We start from the raw sequence: 18414 nt of genomic DNA on the forward strand, positions 1-18414 counted from the left end.
ACCATATTTCACTATTTGTGTAATAAAAACATCACAAGACGGTGTCAAAATAAAGACACCGTCAAAGACATCTCAGCTAGTTTAATACGCATACACTATGATCTAAACAGACCGTACATTGTTTTGTTTTTTATGTGTGAAATGTAGTGGATGGTGTCTTTCCACCACAATCCGAACATCTAATACTCTCATGTGTTTTCATTGTTTTGGCCTTTCGTGGGAATGGCTGATGACAGGAATCAGACAGCATATATGCAGTTTCATAAGCTTAGCCAGGCAGAAAATAGACTGGTGGAGGGAGATGGGTTGGGGCTGATGGGGTGGTGTGGGGAGGTACTGTGGAAATAATGTGTCACTCACAAGGCAGAGAGACTGTTGCCAGACTGCAGTCGAGCCCTGACCCAGAACTGCAGTCATGATAAGCTTTAGCGTTTTCTACCTTCCACCATAATCAATAGCCGCTCTGGACCCACTGATCGTTTGAGGTAAGGTAACCAGAAAAAAAGGTGATGAACCGACCAGGGAATGGAATTTCTCCTGCATTATGAAGCCTTTCGGGAGCCCCCTTCGGGCCCTTTTCTATGTCCAAATGTTGATGTAAGTATTCCGAGTGGTTTCAGGCAGACCACAGATAATATGTGGCCTTGAATAGGCTAAAAAGTCATTATTAAAACATGTGGCTGGGGAAGCCACTCTAAGCTAATGATGCTTTGCTATTACAGTGGGGCAGAGGAAGGTCATTCCATCCATTTACAGACATGTTCTAGGCAGAGACGCATTGCTTGTCTTCCGTTTCCCCTACCGGTAAAAGAGAGTCTGGGGGGGAGCACCTCATAGTATTCTCCTGAAAGGAAGTGAAAGGAAGTTCTCAAGCCAATATGGGGAGCATAAGAATTTGTTCTTAACTGACTTGCCTAGTTAAATAAAGGTTAAATAAATAAAATGTAAAAAACACTAAAGTTGGCAGGTCTTTTAGGAAATGCCTTTAACACACTATCTGGATAAGGGTTTTTCTGTGCTCAGCCAGAAATACTGTAAATGGGGAGATGGGAAACTCCATTCGATATGTATTATTACACTGAGTGTACAAAACATTAGCAACATCTTCCTATAAATTGCTACCCCATTTTGCCCACAGAACAGCCTCAATTCATCAGGGCATAGACTATTGTACGATGTGTTGAAAGCGTTCCATAGGGATGCTGGCCCATGTTGACTCCAATGCAAGTGTCAAGTTGGCTGGATCTCCTTTAGGTGGTGGACCATTCTTTATACACACAAAATATTGAGCATGAAAAACACAGCAGCATTGCAGTTCTTGACACACTCAAACCTACAATACCCCGTACAATGTCACTTAAATATTTTGTCCTGCCCCTTCACCCGCTGAATGGCACACATACACAATCCCATTTCTCAGTTATTTCAAGGCTTAAAATCTTTCTTTAACCTGTCTCCTCCCATTTATTTACACCGATTTACCAAGTGACATCAATAAGGGATCATAGCTTTCACCTGGATTCAGCTGGTCTGTCTATGTCATGGCAAACACTCTCTTTAATTTACAAATCTGACGTGACTATGAGATGTGGCTGTATCATTTAGCTTTGCCTGCTAGCTAGCTATATTTAGTTAGCTAGCTAGCTAGCTAGAAATTGCTGTGAAGTCACTGAAATGATTTGAAATAACGATTGAGGTAGCTATGTAATCTAACTGAACACTTAATTACTAGAAAGTAATACAGTATGTATATATGTATATGTATATGTACAGTTGAAGTCGGAAGTTTACATACACTTTGGTTGAAGTCATTAGAACTTGTTTTTCAATCACTCCACAAATTTCTTTTTAACAAACTATAGTTTTGCAAAGTTGGTTAGGACATCTACTTTGTGCATGATACAAGTAATTTTTCCAAAATTAGTTTACAGACATATTATTTAACTTATAATTCACTGTATCACAATTCCAGTGGGTCAGAAGTTTACATACACTAAGTTGACTGTGCCTTTAAACAGCTTGGAAAATTCCAGAAAATTATGTCATGGCTTTAGAAGCTTCTGATAGGCAAATTGACATAATTTGAGTCAATTGGAGGTGTACCTGTGGATGTATTTCAAGGCCAACCTTCAAACTCAGTGCCTCTTTGCTTGACATCAAATCAAACCAAATTTGATTTGTCACAGACACATGGTTAGCAGATGTTAATGCGAGTGTAGCGAAATGCTTGTGCTTCTCATTCCGACAATGCAGTACAGTATATACATATACATATGAGATGAATAATGTAGGGTATGTAAACATTATATTAGGTAGCATTGTTTAAAGTGGCTAGTGATATATTTTACATAATTTCCCATAAATTCCCATTATTAAAGTGGCTGGAGTCGAGTCAGTGTGTTGGCAGCAGCCACTCAATGTTAGTGGTGGCTGTTTAACGCTGGGGTGGTTGTTGTCCTTGATGATCTTTATGGCCTTCCTGTGACATCGGGTGGTGTAGGTGTCCTGGAGGGCAGGTAGCTTGCCCCCGGTGATGCGTTGTGCAGACCTCACTAACCTCTGGAGAGCCTTACGGTTGTGGGCGGAGCAGTTGCCGTACCAGGCGGTGATACAGCCCGACAGGATGCTCTCGATTGTGCATCTGTAGAAGTTTGTGAGTGCTTTTGGTGACAAGCCAAATTTCTTCAGCCTCCTGAGGCTGTCTGTGTGGGTGGACCAATTCAGTTTGTCTGTGATGTGTACGCCGAGGAACTTAAAACTTACTACCCTCTCCACTACTGTTCCATCGATGTGGATAGGGGGGTGTTCCCTCTGCTGTTTCCTGAAGTCCACAATCATCTCCTTAGTTTTGTTGACGTTGAGTGTGAGGTTATTTTCCTGACACCACACTCCGAGGGCCCTCACCTCCTCCCTGTAGGCCGTCTCGTCGTTGTTGGTAATCAAGCCTACCACTGTTGTGTCGTCCGCAAACTTGATGATTGTGTTGGAGGCGTGCGTGGCCACGCAGTCGTGGGTGAACAGGGAGTACAGGAGAGGGCTCAGAACGCACCCTTGTGGGAACCCAGTGTTGAGGATCAGCGGGGTGGAAATGTTGTTGCCTACCCTCACCACCTGGGGGCGGCCCGTCAGGAAGTCCAGTACCCAGTTGCACAGGGCGGGGTCGAGACCCAGGGTCTCGAGCTTGATGACGAGCTTGGAGGGTACTATGGTGTTAATTGCCGAGCTGTAGTCGATGAACAGCATTCTCACATAGGTATTCCTCTTGTCCAGATGGGTTAGGGCAGTGTGCAGTGTGGTTGAGATTGCATCGTCTGTGGACTTATTTGGGCGGTAAGCAAATTGGAGTGGGTCTAGGGTGTCAGGTAGGGTGGAGGTGATATGGTCCTTGACTAGACTCTCTAGTCTCTCTCTCGTTTAGCTCAGTTACCTTAGCTTTCTTGGGAACAGGAACAATGGTGGCCCTCTTGAAGCATGTGGGAACAACAGACTGGGATAGGGATTGATTGAATATGTCCGTAAACACACCAGCCAGCTGGTCTGCGCATGCTCTGAGGGCGCGGCTGGGGATGCCGTCTGGGCCTGCAGCCTTGCGAGGGTTGACACGTTTAAATGTTTTCCTCACGTCGGCTGCAGTGAAGGAGAGTCCGCATGTTTTAGTTGCGGGCCGTGTCAGTGGCACTGTATTGTCCTCAAAGCGGGCAAAAAAGTTATTTAGTCTGCCTGGGAGCAAGACATCCTGGTCCGTGACGGGGCTGGTTTTCTTTTTGTAATCCGTGATTGACTGTAGACCCTGCCACATACCTCTTGTGTCTGAGCCGTTGAATTGAGATTCTACTTTGTCTCTATACTGACGCTTAGCTTGTTTGATTGCCTTGCGGAGGGAATAGTTACACTGTTTGTATTCGGTCATGTTTCCGGTCACCTTGCCCTGATTAAAAGCAGTGGTTTGGGCTTTCAGTTTCACACGAATGCTGCCATCAGTCCACGGTTTCTGGTTTGGGAATGTTTTAATCGTTGCTATGGGAACGACATCTTCAACGCACGTTCTAATGAACTCGCTCACCTAATCAGCGTATTCGTCAATGTTGTTGTCTGACGCTATACGAAACATATCCCAGTCCAGGTGATGGAAGCAGTCTTGGAGTGTGGAATCAGATTGGTCGGACCAGCGTTGAACAGACCTCAGCGCGGGAGCTTCTTGTTTTAGTTTCTGTCTGTAGGCAGGGATCAACAAAATGGAGTCGTGGTCAGCTTTTCCGAAAGGAGGGCGGGGCAGGGCCTTATATGCGTCGCGGAAGTTAGAATAGCAGTGATCCAAGGTTTTTCCAGCCCTGGTTGCGCAATCGAGATGCTGATAACATTTAGGGAGTCTTGTTTTCAGATTAGCCTTGTTAAAATCCCCAGCTACAATGAATGCAGCCTCCGGATAAATGGATTCCAGTTTGCAAAGAGTCAAATAAACATGGGACATCATGGGAAAATCAAGAGAAATCAGCCAAGACCTCAGAAAAAAAGATTGTAGACCTCCACAAGTCTGAAGCCCACAAGACCTCTAAATGCCTGAAGATACCACGTTCATCTGCAAAAGTACGCAAGGATAAACACCATGGGACCACGCAGCCGTCATACCGCTCAGGAAGGAGACGTGTTCTGTCTCCTAGAGATGAATGTACTTTGGTGTGAAAAGTGCATATCAATCCCAGAACAACAGCAAAGGACCTTGTGAAGATGCTGGAGGAAACAGGAACAAAAGTGTCTGTATCCACAGTAAAATGTGTCCTATATCGACATAACCTGAAAGGCCGCTAAGCAAGGAAGAAGCCACTGCTCCAAACCCGCCATAAAAAAAAACAGATTACGGTTTGCAACAGCACATGGGGACAAAGATCATACTTTTTGGAGAAATGTCCTCTGGTCTGATGAGACAAAAATAGAATTGTTTGGCCATAATGTCCATCGTTATGTTTGGAGGAAAAAAGGGGAAGCTGAAGAATACCATCCCAACTGTGAAGCATGGGGGTGGCAGCATCATGTTGTGGGGGTGCTTTGCTGCAGGAGGGTCTGGTGCACTTCACAAAATAGATGGCTTCATGAGGCAGGAAAATGATGTGGATATATTGAAGCAACATCTCAAGACATCAGTCAGGAAGTTAAAGCTTGGTTGCAAATGGGTCTTCCAAATAGACAATGACCCCAAGCATACTTCCAAAGTTGTAGCAAAATGGCTTACGGACAACAAAGTCAAGGTATTGGAGTTACCATCACAAAGCCCTGACCTCAATCCTGTAGAATATTTGTGGGCAGAACTGAAAAAGTGTGTGCAAGCAAGGAGGCCTTCAAACCTGACTCAGTTACACCAGCTCTGTCAGGAGGAATGGGCCAAAATTCACCCAACTTATTGTGGGAAGCTTGTGGAAGGCTACCTGAAACGTTTGACCTAAGTTAAACAATTTAAAGGCAATTCTACCAAATACTAATTGAGTGTATGTAAACTTCTGACCCACTGGGAATGTACTGAAATAAATAATAGCTTAAATAAATGATTCTCTCTACTATTATTCTGACATTTCACATTCTTAAAATAAAGCAGTGATCCTAACTGAGCTAAGACAGGTTCTTTTTACGAGGACTAAATGTCAGGAATTGTGAAAAATTTAGTTTAAATATATTTGGCTAAGGTGTATGTAAACTAAGGTGTATGTATGTATGTATGTATGTATGTATGTATGTATGTATGTATGTATGTATGTATGTATGTATGTATATTACATGTATGTATGTATGAATTAAACTCATTCATGGGGGATTGAAAATTATGCAGAAAATTGCATTGATAGAATCCACAATCTACTTGCAATATTAAAGCTGATCCACCCCCTAAATAAAGTGTTTTGACAAAAAATGCTGTACATCCATTGTTTTTCTGGAATGGAATGTTTGCTGTGTATTTTACAGACATATCTTACATTACTGTATTAAATAAATTCAAATCAAATGTTATTAGTCACATGTGCCGAATACAACAGGTGTAGGTAGACCTTACAGTGAAATGCTTACTTTCGAGCCCCTAACTAACAGTACAGTTGAAAAAAAACATACAAAATACGAATGAGAATAAGAAATAAAAGTAACAAGTAATTAAAGAGCAGCAGTAAAATAACAATAGCGAGAATATATATAGGGGGGGGTACCGGTACAGAGTCAATGTGTAGGGGCACCGGTTAGTCGTGGTAATTGAGGTAATATGTACATGTAGGTAGGGGTATTAAAGTGACTATGCATAGATGATAACATCAGAGAGTAGCAGCAGTGTAAAATATGGGGGGGCAGTGCAAATCGTCTGGGTAGCCATTTGATTAGATGTTCAGGAGTCTTATGGCTTGGGGGAAGAATCTGTTTAGAAGGTCTTGGACCTAGACTTGTAGCTCCGATACCACCTGCCGTGCGGTAGCAGAAAGAACAGTCTATGACTAGGGTGGCTGGATTCTTTGACAATTTTTAGGGTCTTCCTTTGACACCACCTGGTATAGAGGTCCTGGATGGCAGGAAGCTTTGCCCCAATGGTGTACTGGGCCGTACGCACTACCCTCTGTAGTGCCTTGCGGTCGGAGGCCGAGCAGTTGCCATACCAGGCAGTGATGCAACCAGTCAGGATGCTCTCGATTGTGCAGCTGTAGAACCTTTTGAGGATCTGAGGAACCATGCTAAATCTTTTCAGTCTCCTGAAGGGGAATAGGTTTTGTCATGCCCTCTTCACAAATGTCTTGGTGTGTTGGACCATGTTCGTTTGTTGGTGATGTGGACACCAAGGAACTTGAAGCTCTCAACCTGCTCCACTACAGCCCCGTCGATGAGAAGTTAGTTCTGCAATAAACATGTAATTATTAGTCAGATTTGACCTGCAGTGCTACTTTTTTCTCCGAGAGTGGGGAGTATATAGTGTTTTACAACAGGTGGGGAAGGCTCTATCAACAGTAGCTGTGATTCTACTCTAGACAAATTACTTCAAAACCATTAACTACCCTAGCTCAATGGGATCCGTCCCCAATGCCAGACCCCTCCAGGCAATGTTCATCACTGGAGCTTGAATCCCCATCATGTTGATAAACCCAACCGTTCCTCTTCCAGTCTATGCAAAATACGCATTTTCCCAGGTGTGAAGCCTTAACATCAAGCCAACTGGATCCGCGGTCTGTATGGTCCCATGTGGCTATCAACAAATCCGATCCAAGACCTGTACCAGTGGGTGACAACACTATGGGGGTAAAAGCATCTGCGGATAGTAGGAGGGAACACAACACAATGGTTGTGACAGGTACAGGAACAGCAGCTGAAGACAGCTTGGCTTCTATATCCTGTGCCAGTGCATGGACTGTAGAGCAATTTGGTAAACTGACAAACAATGATACTAAATGGATTCCAAGGGGAGAAACATTCCTCCTATTGTCAGTGGTCTGACATCATTTACTATGACCATAATAAACTATTGAGTCAGATTTGTACAAAATGCTAAGGAGACCGTATTTGAATAAGGGAAAATATATATTTTTAAATTAACGATCCTGTCATATAGAATGACACCTTTGTCACAACATGATTCAGCCGGGCACAGACATCATGTAAAGTATAGGGTTGTAGATACGGAGACTAGAGACTGTGACATCATGTAAAGCATAGGGTTGTAGATACGGAGACTAGAGACTGTGACATCATGTAAAGTATAGGGTTGTAGATACGGAGACTAGAGACTGTGACATCATGTAAAGTATAGGGTTGTATATACTGAGACTAGAGACTGTGACATCATGTAAAGTATAGGGTTGTTGATACTGAGACTAGAGACTGCGACATCATGTAAAGCATAGGGTTGTTGATACTGAGACTAGAGACTGTGACATCATGTAAAGCATAGGGTTGTAGATACGGAGACTAGAGACTGTGACATCATGTAAAGTATAGGGTTGTAGATACGGAGACTAGAGACTGTGACATCATGTAGAGTATAGGGTTGTAGATAATGAGACTAGAGACTGTGACATCATGTAAAGTATAGGGTTGTAGATACTGAGACTAGAGACTGTGACATCATGTAAAGCATAGGGTTGTAGATACTGAGACTAGAGACTGTAACATCATGTAAAGCATAGGGTTGTAGATATGGGGACTAGAGACTGTGACATCATGTAAAGTATAGGGTTGTAGATACAGAGACTAGAGACTGTGACATCATGTAAAGTATAGGGTTGTAGATAATGAGACTAGAGACTGTGACATCATGTAAAGCATAGGGTTGTTGATACTGAGACTAGAGACTGTGACATCATGTAAAGTATAGGGTTGTAGATAATGAGACTAGAGACTGTGACATCATGTAAAGTATAGGGTTGTAGATACTGAGACTAGAGACTGTGACATCATGTAAAGCATAGGGTTGTAGATACTGAGACTAGAGACTGTGACATCATGTAAAGTATAGGGTTGTAGATACTGAGACTAGAGACTGTGACATCATGTAAAGTATAGGGTTGTAGATAATGAGACTAGAGACTGTGACATGTAAAGCATAGGGTTGTAGATACTGAGACTAGAGACTGTTATAGCTCTCAAAGACTAGCTAGTCTATGAAACCCCATTAACAGACATACAGGGAAATACCCCACTGACTTCACCTGTCAATGCACTCAAACTACTAAACAATAGTCTAGAGTAAAGTATCCCCATTTGTTCAAATGCTACAACAGTAACACCAGCACTGTTTTCACATCCATGTCCTGGTTTGCTTTTCAAGACAGGCGGAAAATGTCCACAGACGTTTTACTCTTTCGAAAACAATACAACATGTGGGCGGGACACCGGAGACAACATGGTCTATACTGAAAAACGGTGCTGGTGGCCAGTTGTTGCATTTCACAATGCAACAGACCTGGCAGCCACCGATCTGTTTTGTTTTCGTTCAATAAGGGAAAATACCAGTGGGAGAGATTTAATCTCTCATTCGCAGCCACGCTGCGTTGTGGATATTTTCGACAAAGACATATGGAACGGCGAACTGCACAGCAGCAGGCAGCCCAACCTGGAACTCAGAAACACACACACACACACACACACATACACACACACACACACACATACACACACACACACACACTGGCAAAGCAGGCAAAATCAGCATGAGGCAAACGGCAAACCCCAGAAGAGGAAGTGAACAAGAGATATCTTTTGTCGGAGTGCACTAAAAGGGCAGGAAGCATTTCCCTTGTTTTGAAACATTTGGATGACATCAGTTGAAAATATACCTGTACCCATTTCATCATTTTGCCTTCACTTCTGGCATGAGCGGATTTATCCTCCCTCAAAAACAAATCTGAGTTGCTTGGACATTTTTCATAGTGTATCACTAGTTTTAAAAAAAATGTATTCTCTTTGAATAAGTCTGTTTAGGGGAAAATAGTATTTCACCTCCATTTGCAACAGGGGGGAAACCAACATGCCTTTCAAAGTTTGCTTGACTTGAGCAGATTCCCTGTCTGGCTCTCTGGCAGCTGGACTGATGGCCAGCCCAGTGGAATGGCAGCTGTTGAAGGCTTTTTAAATTGCACCCGGGTTGATTGGTGGTTGTCGGGAGGGCTCGGCCAGAGAATTCTTCTTCTTCTTAGAGAGAGAGAAAGAGAGAGAGAGAGAAGAATAGGGGTAAAGGGGAGGAGGTGGGATGGCGTGATCGCCCACCAAAGGAAACGGACCCTGAGCCCAAGGTCCGTGGTTTTACAGATCCTCAAAATCGGGAATTAGTTTAGGCTTCAACGGTTTCAATCTCTGTCTCTCTCTGTCTCTCTCATTCTGCCTTTGGTGGTGCTGTTGTGCAGCAGATGGGATTTTTAAGGAGGTTGTTACATGTGCAACTTTCATTATATGTAGATATTAAAGACATAAACTAGGATCTGCCGTAAAGCTGCAGCTGGATGGGTATTGTGTTTATTTAACACATTAGTCCAACCTGGTGTTGTGATTCTGTTTAGCGTGTTGCTCCCAATCTGACTTTAATAGATCCTGTATGGTTCTTTTTCAGTTTTACACAGTGTTGGTGTGAGTTCTATAGTCAATATCGTAGAATGTTCAGGATTGCTTGTGGGTTTTAGGTGGTGATGTGTTTTTAAATCCTCTGTCTTACTGTACCCCTTTCAGATTGATACTCTTAAGGAAGTTGCTGTAGGCCAGTGTTGAATCTCAGCGACAGATGGTGTAAATACCATTTGACCATAATTTCAACCATGATCTGTCTGGAATTAAAATAGCATTGAACCGCATTTTTTGGCACTGCTGAATTAAACAGTGTGCCACACATCATCAAATTAAGTCAGTCATCCATGTATTTAGAACTAAAATGTGTTATTTTATTTGAACGGATATTGAACGGATATTGTAGCACATTCTGTCGACTTGTTGGTGTAGTATGATATTTACTAATGGCATTGCATATGGTGAATACTGAAAACCGTTCTATAGCCAAAAGGAAACCTTTGTGACAGTGGATGAGAGTCATTTCACACTGGCACAGGTCTATTTCAGGGGAAGATACCTCTCTCAGTGGCCAGTTTCATTTTCGTGGGGCTCCTGAAATTCAAGATGGTGCGCTGCCGTGCACACTCTCATAACATATCAGCACACAGGAAACAGATGGATTTCAACCCTATTTGTGTCTCAAAGAGGGCACCCTGCGGGGTCCTGATAGTGCCTCGGAGGCCCCATTCATGCAGAATTATTGGTTATAAATCATGGAGGGAGTCAGGACCTGACGGTTACCCCTCTCGCTGCCTGCTGATCACTACAATTAATCAGGAGCGACATTCCTTCTTGTCATGCCGCCACCAGTCCCAGAGATATGGCCAGTTTTAGAGGAATTTATCAAACCTGTTGATTCAGTCTATTCCTTTCATTCCCCACCCCTCCCCTATCGTATCACCTCCCTGTTTCTGCAATCCAATTGGGGCTACTGTATGTACACCGTGCCTCCTCTGGCAAATGCTTACTGACCTTTCACAGACGGCAGCTAGTCATCAATCAAATTAGAGAGCATCTATTATCATCAGTAGGGGAGAGCAGATGGTTGGGTTGTTTTGAAATGGGCCTTTCAAACATTTTCAAGCAAAAAGTAGCATTGTAGCTCGACTGATTTCCAAGAAGCAATTTGTGTGAAAGTATGCATATGTATCAATAATGAAGTGTAGTTTTCAATCACTCACTGAAACATTGCCTATAGAAGGGATCAAATGAAATTGTGTTGGTCACATACACATATTTAGCAGATGTTATTGCAGGTGTAGTGAAATGCTTCAGCTGTGGGACGATTTATTTTTGAGTGGATGGGCCGTAATATAATTATAAATCATTTGTAGACTGCAAAATGACTGCAAGAAGCCCATGAAGATATTTCACTAAAACATAATAATTTCAAACCTTGCTTACATTTGTATACGATCACAAGTCTCGCTATTATGAATGAGTATACTTGGAAACAGATTTCCAAAATTAAAATCACTTGGAGCTGATTTGCTGTCTTTTATGTCCAACAATAAAATAAAATAAAATAGAATAATTTGCTCAGAAAACTGGGGGGGGGGGGGCAAACTATAACCACCCGCGGGGCTAAATTTGGGGGTACCTGGCCTATATGTATAGTTTGTAGGACCAAACTATTCCTTTGCTGACATAATTTGGTGTTTGTCCTGGTGTTTCTTGGGACATCTTGTGAATTTTTCACTGACTAGGGGGACTATTGTGCCTGTGCTGTAACCGGTCCAAAGAAGTACAGCAGAGGGCATTTCCTATGCCTCATTTGCTGGCTGGACAAATGTGTCGCTATTAACCATTTTTTGCCCATGTAAAAAACCAAGCCCCAATTCCTTCAAACATTTCACCAGTTCAGCTGATATGAATATGGCAGTATTGTTACAGTGCCTTCAGAAAGTATTCACACCCCTTGTTACAGCCTGAAGTTCAAATGGATTAAATAGATAATTTTGAGTTCACTGGCCTACACACAATACCCCATAATGTCAACGTGGAATTGTTTTTAGAATTTTTACAAATTAATAAAAAATGAAAAGCTGAAATGTCTTGAGTCAGTAAGTATTCAACCTCTTTGTTGTGGCAAGCCTAAATAAGTTCAGGAGTAAACATTTGCTTAACAGTTCACATAATAAATTGCATCGACTCATTCTGTATTACAACAATAGTGGTTAACGTGATTTTTGAGTAACTACAGTACCCCATCTCTGTACCCCGCACATACAATTATCTGTAAGGTCTCTCGGTTGAGCAGTGAATTTCAAACATAGATTCAACCACAAAGACCAGGGATGGTTTCCAATACCTCACAAAGAAGGGTACCTATTGGTAGATGGGTAAAAAAAAAGTTATTAATTACACTTTGGATGGTGTATCAATACACCCAGTCAATACAAGATACAGGGGCAAATTGTTTGGGGCAAAGAAAATACAACACATTACTGAGTACCGCTTTCCATATTTTCAAACATAGTGGTGGCTGCATCATGTTATGGGTATTCTTGTAATCATTAAGGACTGGGGAGATTTTCTGGATAGAAAAGAAACGGAATGGAGCCAATCACAGGCAAAATCCTAGACGAAAACCTGGTTCAATGTGCTTTCCACCAGACACTGAGAGATGGATTCACATTTCAGCAGGACAATGATCTAACAGCCAAATCTAGACTGGAGTTGCTTACCAAGAAGGCAGTGAATGTTTCTGACTGGCCGAGTTACAGTTTTGACTTAAATCTATTTGATAATCTATGGCAAGATGTGAAAATGGTTGTCTAGCAATGATCCAGAACCAATTTGACTGAGCTTGAAGAGCTTGGAAAAGATGAATGGGCAAATGCTGAACAGTGGTGGAAAGCTCTTAGAGACTTACGACACGGGAGTGACTTCTTGAATGGCCCAGCCAGAACCCAGACTTGAACCAGATCGAACATCTCTGGAGAGACCTGAAAATAGCTGTGCAGTGACGCTCCCCATCCAACCTGACAGAGTTTAAGAAGATCTGCAGATAAGAACGGGAGAAACTCTCCAAATACAGGTGTAGCATCATACCCAAGAAGACTCAAGGCTGTAAACGCTGCCAAAAATGCTTCAACAAAGTACTGAGTAAAGGGTCTGAATACTTATGTAAATTATCCCCACCCAAAAAGCGTTTTTTCTTTGTCATTGTGGGTTATTGTGTGTAGATTGATGAGGGAAAACAATATTTTATCCCTTTTAGAATAAGGCTGTAACGTAACAAAATTTTGAAAAAATCCAGGGGTATGAATACTTTCCAAAAGCACTGTATATCAAATGACCATTTCTCCTTAACGACTGTGCTCTACAGTACGCATATAAACTAAGCTTAAATTCCAAACGTCGCCACTTCGACAGTAGCCATTCACATACAACACTTATAGCCTCCATATACTCTGCAATCATACGCTCTGGCCAAAATAAATTACCCTGACAACAGCAAAAAAACTCTACTTTATCTTTCGACTGGCCAGAAAGGAGGAAACTGAGAATACAGATTTCCTGTTTATCAGAAGAAGAACTAATTTTGTTTCTTCGACTGCAAGTGAATCGCAGATTAATCTAGGAGACCTTGAGTGGCACTATATGCACGCAATCAGTAGCAATGCGCCCAAGCCACAATCTCTGACCTTTTGAGTGCCGTCCACATTTTAATTAAGTAGTCTCTAAAATGAAAGCATCTCAGTGCCCCCCACCCCTCTCTGAAACTACCCCACTCTCCCTTTGTAGAATTAACTTTTTTTGCCCAAGGAAGTAAATGGGAGACAAACCACATCGGAGCAGTGATTGAATATCGCCGTGGGAAGTTCTTAACAAGGCGGAATTAGGAGGCGTAGTGCAGACACATATGCCTGCCAAATGTAATTTGCTCGTAATAAATGCTTTGCCCTTTATACTGTATGAAGCAACGGACACAAGTATTGGATTCTCAGTGTGTTAGTACAACTCACAATGTGTTTGGTTGATTATGATTAAGAAGTTGTGTAAGTTTCCATGTATGCCTTGCATCATGAGACCAAGTTTCATATTCCCTTTTAAACAGTAGTGGTTGATTGATTTGTGATCTAATGTGTATTTTTTTTGCCTTACAGCTCTTGAATCATTGGGACAGTTGCTTGGGTGCTTGAAGGTAGGCTAGTGTGTTTTATCGTGTTTGTGTGGATGTGATAGTGATCTCATATGCAATTTGCAGATACACATCATGATGGTTCATAAGTCACATTGATTCTGTCAGAAACGTCGACCTTTGGTTGACACTAAGTTCATTAGAATGACTCATAGAGACTGACAAAGTTGGCATGTACATTGTCATGTGACAGTGAGTGAGGCTGTGTGTTTGTCAAGTCAAGTCAACTTGTCACATACACATGTTTAGCAGATGTTATTGAGGGTGTAGTGAATTGCTTGTGTTTCTAACTCTAACAGTGCAGTAATATCTAACAAGTAATATATAACAATTTCAAGGCAATACACACACATCTAAAGTAAAGGAATGGAATTAAGAATATATACATATTTGGGCAAGCAATGTCAGAGCGGCATAGACTAAGGTACAGTAGAATAGGATAGAAGAGCCCTGCAGTTGCGGGCGGTGCATTTGCTGTACCAGGCGGTGATACAGCCCAACAGGATGCTCTCAATTGTGCAGCTGTAAAAGTTAGTGAGATTTTTAGGTGCCAAGCCAAATGTCTTCAGCCTCCTGAGGTTGAAGAGGCGCTGTTGCTCCATCTTTACCACACTGTCTGTATGGGTGGACCATTTCAGTTTGTCAGTGATGTGTACACCAAGGAACTTGACGCTTTCCACCTTCTCCACTGCAGTCCCATCGATATGGATAGGGTGGTGCTCCCTCGGCTGTTTTCTGAAGTCCACGATCAGCTTCTTTGTTTTGTTGACATTGGGTGATAGGTTATTTTCACACTCCCAGGGCCCTCACATCCTCCTTGTAGGCTGTTTCATCATTGTTGTTGATCAGGCCTACTGCTGTTGTGTCATCTGCAAACTTGATGATTGAGTTGGATGCGTGAGTGGCTTGCACTCATGTGTGAACATGGAGTACAGGAGGGGGCTGAGCACTCATCCTTGTGGGGCCCCTGTGTTGAGGATCAGTGAAGTGGACTTGGGGGCCCGTCAGAAAGTCCAGGACCCAGTTGCACAGGGTGGGGTTCAGACCCAGGGCCTCAAGATTAATGATGAGCTTGGAGGGTACTATGGTGTTGAATGCTATAGTTAATGATCAGCATTCTTACAAAGGTATTCCTCTTGTCCAGATGGGATACGGCAGTGTGCAGTGTGATGGTGATTGCATCATCTGTGGATATATTGGAGCGGTAAGCAAATTGAAGTGGGTCTAGTGTGTCAGGTAAGGTAGTGGTGATATGATCCTTGACTTGTCTCTCAATGTCAGGCGGTTGGTGTAGCTGGTGCATGAAGTCAGGCGCAGGAGAGCAGAGATAAGTGAACAACGCACTTTAATAAAGGCAAATGTAATAAAGTAACAAACCCAATGTGCGAACAAAAATAACGGTTGCCACTAAACCCAGGTGAAACAGCACCCGGGAATAAACCAGCCGGAAACATACCGACCTAACAATAAACAATCACACACAAAGACATGGGGGAAACAGAGGGCTAAATACACAACACATAATGAGGGAAATGAAACCAGGTGTGTGGGAAAACAAGACATCACAAATGGAAAATGAAAAATGGATCAGCGATGGCTAGAAGACCGGCCACGTCAACCGCCGAACACCGCCCGAACAAGGAGAGGCATCAACTTCGGCAGAGTTCGTGACACTCAAAGCACTTCATGATGACAGAAGTGAGTGCTACGGGGCAATGGTAATTTAGTTCAGTTACCTTTGCTTTCTTAGATACAGGAACAATGATGGACATCTTGAAGCACAGCAGACTGTGATAGGGAGAGAATGAATATGTCTGTAAACAATACAGCCAAGGGGTTTGCGCATGCTCTGAGGATGTGGCTAGGGATGCTGTCTGGGCCGGCAGCCTTGCGAGGGTTAATGTGCTTAAGTGTCTTAGTCCCGTCGGCCATGGAGAAGGAGAGCCCACAGTCCTTGGTAGCGGGCCGTGTCGGTGGCACTGTGTTGTCCTGATGGCGGGCAAAGGTGTTTAGCTTGTCCAGAAGCAAAACGTGACGTGGCTGGTTTAGTCGGTGATTGCCTGTGACCCTTATGTCTGAGCCGTTGAATTCGGAGATCCACTTTGTCTCTGTACTGACGTTTTGTCTGTTTGATTGCCTTACGGAGGGAATAACTACACTGTTTGTATTCGGCCGTATTCCCAGTCATGCCATGGTTAAATGCGATGGTTCGAGCTTTCAGTTTTGTGCGAATGCTGCCATCTGTCCACTTTTTCTGGTTAGGGTAGGTTTTAATAGTCACAGTTGGTACAACATCTCCTATACACTTCTTGATAAACTCAGTCACCGTATTAGTGTATTCGTCAATACTATTCTCGGAGGCTACTCAATATTATTCTCTGAGGAACATATCCCAGTCCGCGTGTTCAAAACAATCTTGAAGTGTGGATGCCGATTGGTCAGGCTAGCGTTGAATAGCACGGGTACTTCTTGTCTGAGTTTCTGCCTATAGGAAGGGCGGTGTAAAATGAAGTCGTGATCAGATTTGTTGAAGGGAGGGCGAGGCAGGGCCTTGTAGGCATCCCGGAAGTTGGAGTAGCAGTGGTTGAGTGTTTTAGCAGCGCTAGTACTACAGTCAATGGGTTAATGGAACTTCGGTAACGTTTTCCTCAAATTTGCTTTTTTTAAATCCCCAGCTACAATAAATGCAGCCTCAGGATATGTGGTTTCCAGTTGGCATAAAGTCCAGTGAGGTTTCTTTGAGGGCCGTCATGGTATCGGCTTGAGGTGGAATACACACGGCTGTGACAATAACCGAAGAGAATTATCTTGGGAGGTAATACGGTCGGCATTTGATTGTGAGGTATTCTAGGTCAGGTAAACAAAAGTACTTGACTTGATTGTTATCACAATCACACCATGAGTAGTTAATCATGAAACATAAACCCCTGCCCTTCTTCTTCCTGGAGAGATATTTAGTCCTGTCTGCGAGATGAACCCAACTGGCTGTACGGACTGAGACTGGATAATATATAATATACTCGGAAGTGTTGGGTGGTGTGCCCGCCTCCTGAGTCAGACTAGTTGTCCACTCCGAGTACCTCTCCTCCACCGGCGGTGTTTGGATCGGCCTCTGGAACCAGTTCAATTACCCTTGGGGGTATGAATAAAGGATCCGATTCGGGAAAGTTGTATTCCTGGTCGTAATGCTGGTAATACTGGTGAGTTACCGCCATATCCAAAAGTTCTTCCCATCTGTATGTAATAACACAAAAAAATATTCTGGGCTAATGATATAAGAAATTACTCATAAAAAAAAAAAATACTGCAAAGTTTCCTAAGCGCTAGAAGCACGGCAGCCCTCTCTGTTGGCGCCATTTTTTTGTGTCTGTGTGTGTGGCAAGGGGGCAGTGTGTGTGTGTCTATCTGTATGTGTGCGTGAGGCGCGCGCGCGGGGGGGGGGGGGGGGGGGGGGGGGGGCTGTGTGTTTGACATACTGACATCACAATCTCTGCTCCAGTGTAGCTAGGTCTCACTGTAAGATGTTGGTCCTGACCAGTGTTACATCAAATCATTTGGAGAGAACAGCTCTGAGTAATAACACATTTTCAACCCCCATCATATCCCAGCTGTTTTTCTACAATGGAGGCATATAGTGCCATTTTACAGTAGCTGAGTAATAACACATTTTCGACCACCATCCTATCCCAGCTGTTTGTCTACAATGGAGGCATATAGTACCATTTTACAGTAGCTGAGTAATAACACATTTTCAACCACCATCATATCCCAGCTGTTTTTCTACAATGGAGGCATATCGTACCATTTTACAGTAGCTGCTTCTTTTTTATTAACTTGAATTGTCTGTGGACTGCATTTGTGCTGGCACAGGCAGAATAGAAGTCTTAGAGAGAGAAAGAATCAGAGAAAACAGAGAGAGAAAGCCCACTGCTGTATTCTCCATACTATTTAATTATAATTGTGCGAGAGATCGGCGTACCGCTTTAGCAGTCGCTGAGTTCTGCCCAGCCAATAAGAACTTGCGCTCAGCTGCATCTGACAGTGATAAATGGCGCCACGGCCGTCTCCCTCGTCCCATCGTCCCTTTTAGCAGCTGAGCGGTGCATTATGGGAATGCACCGAGGCTGGCGCGGCCTTGGAATGGGCCTTCGGGCCGTTCATTAAAAACGCGGATTCACATGGTGACAAGTGTGTGTGCTCGGAGTGTG

The 18414-nt window shown here is 43.1% G+C and overlaps 1 protein-coding gene across 1 annotated transcript in view; it reads left to right on the forward strand.

Moving 5' to 3' along the window:
* The window catches only part of LOC139378982 (receptor-type tyrosine-protein phosphatase delta-like), a 579926-nt gene that overhangs the window by 330761 nt on the left and 230751 nt on the right, over positions 1–18414 (forward strand). The window contains exon 8 of the mRNA XM_071121647.1: positions 14172–14209. The gene's annotated coding sequence lies outside the window, so the exon portion shown is untranslated. The remainder of the gene's footprint in view (positions 1–14171; positions 14210–18414) is intronic.

The sequence above is a fragment of the Oncorhynchus clarkii genome, chromosome 21 (genome assembly GCF_045791955.1).
Source record: "Oncorhynchus clarkii lewisi isolate Uvic-CL-2024 chromosome 21, UVic_Ocla_1.0, whole genome shotgun sequence".
NCBI classification, from domain to species: domain Eukaryota; kingdom Metazoa; phylum Chordata; class Actinopteri; order Salmoniformes; family Salmonidae; genus Oncorhynchus; species Oncorhynchus clarkii.